Genomic DNA, 12,015 nt, shown 5'->3' on the forward strand with positions numbered 1-12,015 from the left:
GAAACGATCAGCAGATGAACTCAGGCTGCTGGATTGTTGTGTTGTACACGGCGTTACTACACTGTTTGGGTCGAGTAATGAAGCCATTGTTATATCAGCACACGAAAAGGGATGGTTCAGAGATAAAAACTGATTCCTGGTGTCAGTCAGGCATGAGCTGCAGGTAAAATCCTTCAGCCAATCAGGACTGAGCTTTCATCTGAGCGATCAGAGGCTTCTCGATCTGGAAGATGAGGCTTCCTCTCAGGTGAAACTGGTTCTCTGCTCGCACAGGAAGGAGTTTGAGATGACGGATATTGTTGTTCTTGACTTGACCATCTTGAAATGACCATCGACAGACGGTGCACCAACTCTTCGCAACCTCCTCCTCCTCCTCGGCCACAGGTGAACACGCCCTCCACGGCCTTCTTACTCCTTTCTCATCGGTCTCAAGCGTAACGGACGCCTTGCCGCGATCGAACCCAAACCTCTGCTCTCTTTCCAATTCACGGCCGCTCCAGTCCTCCATTGTTCCCGCTGAGACCCTGTGTGTCATGAATAGGCAATAAAAAGCCCATCGCTCCTGAAGAAAAGGTGCCCGGAGAGGCAGTGAAGGCCTCATAGAGCTCTCAGGGTGGAAACCATCTGTTGGCTCGGCCCCCTGCTCGCCCTGTGAAAGGGATAATTGAGTGTTATAGAGAGCGGAGAATGGCTCTCCCTGCTGCTGATTTGTATTCTTTAGAAAGAGCCAGGGGTTTCACACCACATCTGCCCCTCAGCTCCATTCAGCCCCATTCACTGTTCCATCAATTAGCACACTCAATTAAGCCCTCATAATCCTTTTACCCACACACAAGGGCTCCATCGCACGCCACGCCCGCCATGGAGAAGTGGCAACAAATGAGACTTTAGTGACTGTTTTCTTTGGGAGGAGGGAGTCCTTCAACACTTCAGAAGAAGAGTTGATGGTTGAAAAGCTGAGTGTTGCTGCAGCTGGCGGCGGCGGCGGCTGCTGGCAGCGTGAACGAGCTCCTGGCTCTGTTAGTCGGCCATTGTTCACCAGATTATGAGCTGCCTTTTCACTGGAGGGTTACAATTAATTAAAGGAGCGTTGAATGGAGAGGCACATGCAGGCCGGAGGAGGTCTGAGCAGAGGATCTGTGAAAACGGACTAAATGCCAACAGTGTCAGCGCTGTCGCTGCCGATGGAAAGCTGCTGGTTTTAATCCCCATTAGTGCCGTGTGAGCCGGGACTGATATGAATTTAACAGGATTCATCCGAGGCTCGGCACCAAACCACACTGATACACTGTAAAACACTGTGTGAGAATTAAATGGAATCAACTAATATTACTAACTTAAAATCCATAATAGTAAACGTGATCAGTATGGGTCACTACGGCATCACAAAAGGGACCACAGAGACCACCAGCGAGGCTGTTATCAATATCACGTCACTACAGACTGGGTCACTGATTTATTGTTTCATACACGAGTCAACTAAAACTATAAAAGGTCCTTGAATCAGTGCAGGCCACTGAACTGACTGACTGTAGGTGCAAACAGAGTGTAAAGAGATGTCAGTTCAGTGTGGTATCAGGTGCAAAGTGTTATTGAACTAGCTTAGCTGTTAGCTAACTTTAATGTCAGCCAAGTGAGTGAATAATCGACCAGCTGCGCTCAGTCAGTTATTGATGATTGCTAGCTCTTAATAGCTCTGATCTGTTAGCTAAGCAGGTAAGTTCTAATCAGTAACATTGTTACAACGACGCTGTTTTAATGTTAGCTGTGCTAATTTAGAACTCAACATAAAGTCACATTCATCTTGTAAATTTACCAATCAAGTAAATAACATGTAACGACGAGGAGAAGTGCCTTCATTCCTAAATCCAGTTTCATATTAACCTTTTTAAAAAGCCTTTTCCACCACAGGTTCTCGACCTGCCACATGGTCACGTGGGGAAGGTGGTGGTGTGACGCCAAGACTGGCAAGACTGTTGGAGACCATTGACATAAATAAAGATGGCCAACGCGACTCCACTTCCTGTACAAAGTGGAGCTGAAATACTCTGGACACGAACAGAAACAGAAGAGGTGTGTTATGGCTGAAACACAGTCGATGTAAGATGCCCCAAATTGTGCTCAGGGGACTCCCAGGGCCCCTGTGGGAATCCTTAGAGGGCCCATCATCAGTGCTGGTTTGGCAGCACGTCCTGGAGGTTTTGGTTACAACCCCGTCAGGCTGAATTGTGAAAAACTCAGGACTTGATGGTCTCCTCCTCTGGCTTATGAGAGGATGAAAACAGGTTGTTTCCAATGATGATATTTTGAAGGGTACAAAGGCTCAAACCCCCCCCCCCCCCCCCCCCCCCCCCCCACACACACACACACACACACACTGTGCCTCGGGAACAGACTTTAACACATCATATTAAAGCTCTATAATTGTTTTTATGGATTGTGCACAGCTTCCGTCTGAGAAGTCACCTCCCAGTCTGTCAGGGTGGACTGAGACTGTGGCGTCTTCAGTTTTCTGCTGATGTGGTTTGTTGGTCCGAGTCTTCTTTGTGCTTTAATTCTCAGCCCTGGAGGGTTTAGTGCCTCTGAGCAAAGCATCGAACCCCAGCTGTCTGACACCGTTTAGATGATTCACATAACATTTTATGTGTGGATCAGCTGATTGTGTGTGATGTGAAAGGTGCTGCTTTGTTAACATGTCAGACACGACTGCTTCAGGAGGGAACGATGTCGGGTGTTGCGTTCGCAGACTGTTCGGTCAGTGCAGCTTTGAATGGTGATGGCGTGCAGTCAAAAGCCTCCCAAAACACCTTAACTGTGGTGGCTTTTCCACAGAGTAGATGTCCCCAGTCTTTGGACAGACTGGACTCACTCGGCGCTCCATGGAGAAGACACCTGTAGCAGAGGACGAGTAAATTCAAAACTGGCCCAAATGTCTGACATTTGGCTGGATTGTTTCGGTGTCTTCGGCAGCCAGTGTTGGGCCTGATGGTTGGGCCTGAACCTCCTGACCCGAGAGACCACATTTACGTTACTGTAGGGGTCTTAGAGACTCGGTCTGTCTCGGCTCTTCACTCTCACATGAAGTTCACCCTGTGCTGGACTGTGGAAACTGGGTGTGTCATTGTTACATGTAATTCAGTGTTGTGTTTTGGCAGCTCTCAGCTCTGAGAGTCAGAGACGTTACTGGACCTTTACAGAGTCACGGGAAACCCCTCGTCTCCCTCCAGTCCTCATAAATTGGGTTCTTTATATGCATCTGGAAAGCAGAAACTGCAGCTGATGAAGTCTGGCAGACGGTGGACCTCATCTCCCTGAGGTTTGGAAGAATCCTTGTGTAAATAAGACAACAGTGCAGCTGATGAAATGAGTGTTTCAGCTGCAGAGACGATCTCAACACGTTCACTAAATCATCTGATGCCACCACATTTGAACTTGGCTGAGCCTCCTTCTGCTGTGATGCAGGGTTTAAACGTCAGCGACGCTGCACACTTCACACTTACAGCAGTAAGAAAGTTTTCAGGTGAAGCTGAACAGAAACTGTGACTCATCCCCCACTTCTGACAGACGGACACGATGCTTCCTGACCAGCGAAATCATCCAGCAAATCTGAACACTTCCTCCCTCTGAGGAGTTCAGCTGTTAAATCTGTTGAGACGGCAGCGAAAAGAAAAATACGTATCCTAAGAAAAGTCCTGAGGGCAGAATGACACAAACCTTATCAGCTGTTCATCCAGTCCAGTCAAAATCTCTCGTAACAACAACAACAAAAAGGTGCCTAACGTTTGTGAATTATGGCCAAAAGTTTCTGTCTCCTAGAACTTTTATAAGCACCTCATTTGTAGCAAATGTGTTTATAATGAATGTGATTCCTAGGAGACAGTGCTGGAAACAGCACAGCTTTGTCCAAGTGATGGACAAAGGGACACGTCTGCTTGTCTTTAGCTGTGAATCAGCACTCTTTATCGAAAACAGTGACCCCTTGTGGCTCGCTGGTCTCACGGTATGATTCTCGCCTCAGGTGTGAGAGGTCCCAGGTTTGACTCCTGGATGAGCCCTCAACCTGCTGCAGCTGATGAGATTTATGTATAAAATGGTTGTCAACAAGTCTTTGATGAAGTCAACATTAGCACCATCATCACGTCAACTTTTACAGTAGGTCCATCAGTTTGGTTTGTCAGATTGTTGTTGTTCACATCCCGGACGAGCCCATGAAACAATGAAGCACATGTGAACCAACAAAGCTGCTCCACTGAAGCAACCGCGTGCTGAGCAGCATCACTGAGCATGCTTTAACCAGGGAGACGTTCACCAACATCTGAGGAGACGTTGGTGATGGAGGTACTATCAGTTACCTGGAGTTTTAATCTGCTGACATGATGAGTTGCTTTATTTGGTCTTCCTGTAGTCTACGATGAGCTCTTTGGTCTTGGTGATGAGGATCAGGTTGTTGTTGCCACATCAGGCCGCCGGGCACCGCAGGCCGGTCGTATCGTTGCTGCTGATGGTGTTGAATGCTGAACCGAAGTCTGGTGTCGTGTGTCCGTGTTTTCCTCTGTGCTCAGCCTGAAGTTCTCTGCAACAGACAAACCAAACCAAAAAACATGCAATACAAAAGTAAAGCAACAGATCTGCTGCCATGACACAAAAAACAGAGCTGCCCTTTAAAAGGACTGGATGTTCAAACAATGAGCTTAAGGTAGCAGTTTTTGTTTGGATTGAACTTCACAGCTGTAACTCATACCATGTACCATGACACCATGTACTGTCTCCTCTCCTGCCCAGATCACCGCGTCATTTCAGAGCAGAAACCCATAAAACTCTGCAGCTGAGGTTTATGGCCCTCTCATGGTGCCCTGGGGGCAACAATAAGGAGCATAACGGACTGGGGGCTTCAAAGAGCTGCCAACACAACCAGCGAGCTAATTACAAAGTTCCACTGCTTTCAAAAGCCGTTTGATCACCACAGCTACCTGACGGCAAAATGAACGGAAAGTAGACAGGTAACTTCCCTTTGAAAACATAAGTGTTTTAGATGTTCAGTGTGTCCTCCATGTTGTCCTCATGATGAAACAAGAGAGCCTATGGCTGCACTAGCTGCTTTCTGATGTCAACACAGCAATGTGCTCACGATGACCGCGCTAACCTGCTGATGCGTCGGAGGTGTAATGTGAGCACCGTTTTGCTTCACGGTGTTAGCTTGCTAACATTAGCACTTTGACAAACCAAAGAGTCTGGTTCGATCGCTGCTAATTCACAGCACAAACAGAGTTTCACATAAAGACAAGCGGACGTGCTTTATACATAAATATCAACAGCTGCAGAGGATTGAGGGCTCGTCCGGGAGTCGAACCCGGGACCTCTCGCACCCGAAGCGAGAATCATACCCCTAGACCAACGAGCCACAAGGGGCTGCTGTTTCCGATAAAGAATCTGGTTCAATCGCTGCTGATTCGCTGCTGTGCTAAGAGGCTAAACGGCTAATGGATGGTAAATTATTGCATGACCTGCCCTACACTCAGAGCTCGTTTCTGAGGAGAAATGTGACTGAATCGTACAACTCTGACAAATAAATAAAAAGTAATCAGAAGTGCTACTGTGTCAATCACTATGATGTCTTTGTGCTAAGGTAGGCTAACCAACTCCAGGACATGTCCAATAGGCCACATTATAAACAGGACTTTACAGAAACAGTCTCACAAAGTACTGTGAGTTGTCCTTGTTGAGGGTTCGGTCAGGATTTGACCACAAAATTGACTCATAAAGAGCTTCATTTCAAACCCACGGTGTGCTTGGACAGAAGCCCAAGGAGGCTCTACACTCACACGTTTGAGAAACACCACCTTAAGATGTTCGAGGGCTCGTCCGGGATTTGAACCCGGGACCTCTCGCACCCGAAGCGAGAATCATACCCCTAGACCAACGAGCCGACATGCTGCTGCTTTCCTCTGGAAAAGGGCCGTGTCAGTTTACTGTGCTGCTGCGACTCACTGCTATCCCACAATTCCTCTGGGTAAGCTCCAGGTCAGGCGGGTCAGAGTGAGTTGTCTCGCTGTTGGTTGATGTGACGTCCTCTGAGGATCTGTGACCTTTTCAGAATGCAACTTTATGCTGCTGTAGAGACTCTAAATGTGAAGCTTTGAATAGAACCGGTTAATATTAATGCTATAATATCAGATAGAATGAAAATCCAGAAGATGAAGGACACGTTCCTTTAGGGAAATATCCAGGTGTTATTGTCTGGAATGATAGACCAGATTTCTTGACAAACCATCTTGGTTTGTTCTTCCACCTCTGGTTTGGTCCAGATAAATCAGTCCCAGAGCATGATGTGAAAATATTGTTGCTGTACACGTCGCTGATGTCCAACTCTCTCCGTCCTCTGCTGCTTCTCTTCTGTCCCTGCCTGCCGTGTCTTCTTGTCCCCCAAGTCACACCCCTCATCTGAGCTGCTGTAAATCACCTCAGTCTTCAAACTGTCCTCTGCTGGTCTCTGTGTCCAGTTCACCCAGTTGATCCGAGCCCCCGATCGATGGTGGTTATCCAGGCACAGTCCAGTCAGCTGTGGGTCCGCTAGCTCTGCAGCTAACTGAGCTAACAGTAGCTACAGCTACAGCCAAAGGTAACTGCAGCTAACAGTGCAGTGAGCAGGAGTTGGTGGATACTCTGGTGGTATTCTGCCTGCTTTATTGTTATCAGTCATATTTTACAAGTTGCTCCTTTAATCCAAATGCAAACCACAGTATTAAAACAGACAATTTGCTGTTTGCATTATGTGTCAGATACAGAGAAAAAACAGAGAAGAAACAAAGTGTGCTGAGACACCGAGGAAGGCCGTCTGTGGGGGTCTGTGCAGTCTCACGGATCAGCCTGGTGAATAATTTAAAGTCTCTTCAGACAATAAAGGCTCTATTCTCCTCTCTGGGGACTGGCGTTATGATGCCGCCCCCCTGCCCTCTGTCATCACACTGTGTGCTGACAAACCACCGAACTGCAGTGTTGTGGTTTCACTTCTTCCCTCCTCAAAATGAAACGCTCGGCTCTCAGGCCGCACCCCTGCCCTGAAATACATTTCTATCATGCAGCAATGCTGCTACAAAGTCCTCCAGGGAATCTCCTCCAATCAGAGATTGGCTGCCATACAAGACAAAGATGTCCCATATCTCCTGCTTTGTTTCGCAGTGAAGCTTCATGAGTGAGGAAATAAGCGAAGGGTGGAAGCAGCTCTTGTCATGTGAAAAAGAGTTGACCCTAAGTGGTTTTGTTTGGCTAAGAATGACTGGATGTGATTTACGTTGTGCTTTTGTGAACCCTGAAGTGCAGTCTGAGAGAATCTTGTGCATGAGAACATTTGAAGACTGTGGTTATTCTGTCGATTCACAGATTGTCGTTTTTTCCTCACATTGTGCACAAATCAGAGTCCACTGCCTCATTGAGACACATGAAGGAGCTCGAAAAACGTCTGCCAGAAAAGATTACTCTCATTCATAGTGAGCACATAAAGTTTTCTCTCGAGTATTTGTCCAAAATGAGAAAATGATTCCCACAAAGTATTTTGGTTGCTCATGTGGCCTCGTGACTGAGGATTTCTCAGGACAAGAGGCGACGCTCTTTTGTCTCCCGCCTCTGAAGCCTACGAGTCGGAGCTGAGTGCTTTAAACGTTAATGTACACAGTGTCACGTGGAATGTTTCAGAAAGCTGACTCGCTGCCGACCAGGGTGGACCAGAGTCGACCAGGCCGGCCAGGAAACAGCTGTGTGCGTTCCAGGTTTGGAAACAGTTTCCATGTTCTTCATGTGCTAACATAACTCACTTTACACTCACAGACGTGTTCGGGTTTATGTGTAATGGACTCATATCATCCCTCTGTTTCTCTGTTCTACATCTGAGACCTGCAGCCTGCACCAAAACACCTTAGGTTTGTTTCATTAAGTACAACACTTAACTCCTTTAATCCCTCCTCAGTGGACTTAAGGGTGTTTGCACCAAACCCCTTAAAAGGTTTCCATACTCCACAGGAAAAATTTCCCCTCCAGTCAAACGGATGCTCCTCCTCCAGCCGAAGGTTTCAGTCTCATTGTGTAGGATGATGCGTGTGCACAGTCTGACGCCATAAGGCTGGTTTTGCTGAATGTGTACATTTTCGGCTGACTTGACGTAAGCGTTCAGAGTTTCAGCAGACTTGGCTGCGAGGTTTCTGCCCAGCTTTGAAATGCAGGTTCTTCACACAACTCTACAAGTCCTGCCAGTGAGACAGTCTGAGAGGACACGTCTCATTTTAAGGGGTCACAATCCCAGAAGAGCTGGGAGCCACTGATCTGCTGGTTTTGACTCAGTGCATCCTGACCCAAATAAAAATGGCCAACAGTAACCAAGTGAGCAGCGTTTGTCCTCCTTTTGTCTGACATTCACAAAACGGATGTTTTCTCCTCTGAGTTTTCTTTTCCTGGATGTGAACTCGGTTGCCTGTTAAGTGACTGTCTGTGACACACTTTACTGTGAGTGTGTGTGTGTGTGTGTGTGTGCGGTGCAGATTTCAGAAGCCAAACATCTGGTCTTAATTAGCAGAACTGACTGCAGACGATCCTGTTCATTCAGCTCTGTTAAAAACAGGAAAATTTGGGGTTTTCTGGTGCAAACAGGGTGTAATGTTTCTAATAGCACCGGCAGTGATGGAGCACGGAGGGATCTGATGGTGCTTGGAGGTTTTGAGTAGGTCGTAAATTCTGAAAGGGCGTTAACTTTTTCAAGTCTAATAAAGACTGCGGCACAAAGATGTCGCTTTGTATTTCAGCTTTGCTAAATCAGGCAGTCTTGTTGAAATCAGTTTTTCAAGAAATAAAAAGAAGCATTCATGGCCTGACAACCACACAACCCAGTTACAAGAGCACCACAGATTCCCAAACTCAAAAGGGAAACGAAGTGAAGGCTGAAATCACTTCTACTAAGACGAGAGTGTCATTATAGAAAATGTCAGGTAATGCAGTAACAGTAACAAGATCCAAATGAGATAAGAGATGACGAAGTGATAAACGAGGTTTAGCTGCTGAAGTGACGGAGAGGCAGCGTGACAGTACAGAGTCAGCATCAAGCTGCTGAAATCCTCCGTAAAGTCCTGTGATTCTCTGTTATCTGACCCCTAACTGGACTTCATGAACGTGAGCAAAGAGATGAGACGAAAGACACTGAGAGACAGCAGAAAGAACTGGAGTCTCTGGTGACCACTGAGTTCAGTCAGAGGCTGAACTGAACACAAACACTGACTCCTGTGGCCTGCTAGCTTGCAGCTAATGTACAGTTAGGCTTTCTGTCTGTTAGGTGTGAATAAACCTGTGGTCAAACTCAACTCGCAAATTGCTTCCTTTCTTCCTGTGTGAACCTACAGTATTTATTATACAGTCTGTGAGGTGAGTTTCAGTAACTGGCTCACCTCAGCTCCACTTGTCTGCTCATTGTTAGGTGGAGTCAAGCAAAGCCAAGAAGGCGACAGTCGGAGCCGCTTACGCTGAGCCTCACATACCATACGACTCTTTAGAAACCTAAAGATGATGTCATGGTGGCTCCACCCACTAGTTATAATACAGTGTATGGTCCTGACTTAAGTTAGGCTGACTGTAATAAAGCAGCACAAATAATCAAATCTCAAAAACACCCAAAAGAGTCCTCATCAATGTCTGACAACTAAAACCAGACTGGCGAGCGGGAGAAGCGATAAGAAAGCTTCACAGCAGTCAAAGCACTGCATGATTACAGCGCGCACACAATCTCTTCTGGGAGGGATTTCAGAGGGCATTCTGGGAAACGTAGGACATCCCGACCTGTCAGGAGGGACGAAAGCGTATTAGCCAAAAAGGAAATGAGCAGCGAATCTGACCACAGCGAAGTTTTCCTGTCTGGTTTGGTTGGTGCGTTGCTGAAGGGCACGTCGGCAGCAGACTCGCTGAGCCCGTCCGTGTCGTGTTCAGGTTACTCATGTGTTTGTGTGTCTGCGGCTCTCCGTTCCCACGCACTCGTCCGTCATGTGATTCGTGACGGTGGGGGCGCCGGCACAGAGAGAGGACTTGTGTCTGCAGCCACGGTGCATTCTGGGAAGGATACGCATCCCTAAGGAACACAGAAGGTCGATTCTTCCCTTTTATTAAGTAAACATTTTTATCCCTCCGCTCATCTTCAGCATGCTGGAGGAGTCAGGAAGGTGTGTGTCTGAACCTCAAGGACGGTTTCAGCTCTGATTCAGGAAGTGAAGCCAGCAAACAGCTGACTGTCAACTGATGAGTTCATCCGCAGTGTTGGTGGTTTGAAAGCTGCCGTCTCTTTTGCTTTGTCATCTTCTCTGTGCTCTCAGTTTGAGGTTATTTGAGGTCACAGATCTCGTCACTCACGTTCACAACTGAAACTCCTTCAGGACATTAATGTTCATCCTATTCACGCCTGTCACACAGTGACACAAGTTAGGGAGGAACTAGGGAGGAACTGGCTCTGGAAAACTGAGGAGTTCCTGAGGTCTGTTCAGGTTCGACACTTTCCCCTCCGGAGTCGGAGGACGAGATGGACCAGCAGTTGAACTGTGTTTTGGACCGACAGAATCCTGAACCGGTTTCAGCCCCTGGCAGCTGCGAGTCCAGCAGAACAAATTTGATCTTCTTCCAGCTGTTACGTTCAGCTCAGCACCTCCGGCGAATGTGGGCTTGTCCTCACACACAGATTGCATAATGATAATCTCAGCTGCTGCCAAAGCGAAGCAGAGGAGGAACATGTGGTGTTCTGAGTGCAGACTGGCCGATTACTTCTGTTCGCCGTGTGCCGTTTTCTTTTTGAAGGGAGTGAAGGGTTTAATACGAGTGCTGTGAACGAGGCCCCGTGATGAACCCGGTGTGAGTCACACCATCGAGTGGACAAATTAATACTGCAGTGAAGTACAATCACTTCACTCAGATACTTCACTGAAACCAGAACACGATCCTCTTCCTACCCTGAACGCGTGTTCTTGAGTGCTAAAACCTCATCAGACCTTCAGTCGCAACATTTAACTGAAAATCAAAACGTTAAGTTTAAACACAATCTCCAGTTTGTGCCAAATTTCTTTCTGGTGACGGACGCGGACAAACTTTGAGCTTTCAGTCTGGATTTGAAAAGAATCACACACTCCTGCATGCAGAAACCCACAGGAGAAGCAGCAGCCGTCAGGAGGAGCTGACACAGATCACAGTGCAGCTCCGAGGCCTGAAGGACACCCGGTGGAGGTCTGCCAAGTCCTCCACTTCGCACTGAGAACATCCCTCATACGACTGCATCAAACCGCCAGAGGCAACATCAGCTGATCTGAACCTGGTGGAGAGCGAGCAGCTTCTCACACACACTGTGTGCGCTGTGTGTGTGTGTGCTGCAGGTTCACACAACAAATGAAATAAGTTGTTTCATTAAGATGAGTTCAGACAGAAAGTTTAAGCTTTAATTCTGTAACTCATCCCTGACCTCAGCCACGTCGTCACGTCAGCTTTTGACTTGTCTTCGCTCTGCTGTGGTCCAGTCTGCTGCCCTGAAGCAGCCTTTTATTGTGAAAGTCCGGCCGGGTGTTGGACTCATGTCACCTTAACATCAGCTCGAGTGAGGCCTGCTGCTGTTTGCAGAGCTGCTTCATCTCACAAAGCAAAGAGCAGCTTCATCTAATTACATTTCCCTCAAACAAAGTCAGGACAGAAAGGCATCTGTGAGCAAACAGAGGCCGCAGAGGGACGCGCCGGCCTGCAGGACTCACTCCAGGACCACAGCCGGGGTCAGACTGGTCCTGCTTCCCTCCCGGTGCCAGTTTGGTCCCTCAGTTTCAAACCAAAAAGATCAGTTTTCAGTATCTTAGTTTGAGTAATGCGAACATACGTTTCCACAAAACCACGAGAACTTCTAGGAAATAAAATGAGCAGATTCCCTGACTTCAGATCAGTGAGGAACCGTGAGGAGCATCAGTTGTCAACAGCAGACGAAGACAAAACGATGACTGAAAAGAGAAGGAGGAAGCT

The 12,015-nt window shown here is 47.4% G+C and overlaps 2 non-coding genes across 2 annotated transcripts; both read right to left on the reverse strand.

Moving 5' to 3' along the window:
* Positions 1–5,329: 5,329 nt before the first annotated feature.
* trnap-cgg lies at positions 5,330–5,401 on the reverse strand. The gene has a single exon. It is a non-coding gene; the product is annotated as a tRNA-Pro (tRNA).
* A 453-nt stretch (positions 5,402–5,854) lies between these two features.
* On the reverse strand, positions 5,855–5,926 carry trnap-cgg. The gene has a single exon. It is a non-coding gene; the product is annotated as a tRNA-Pro (tRNA).
* Positions 5,927–12,015: the final 6,089 nt, after the last annotated feature.

This window comes from Scatophagus argus, chromosome 2 (genome assembly GCF_020382885.2).
Source record: "Scatophagus argus isolate fScaArg1 chromosome 2, fScaArg1.pri, whole genome shotgun sequence".
Lineage (NCBI taxonomy): Eukaryota > Metazoa > Chordata > Actinopteri > Scatophagidae > Scatophagus > Scatophagus argus.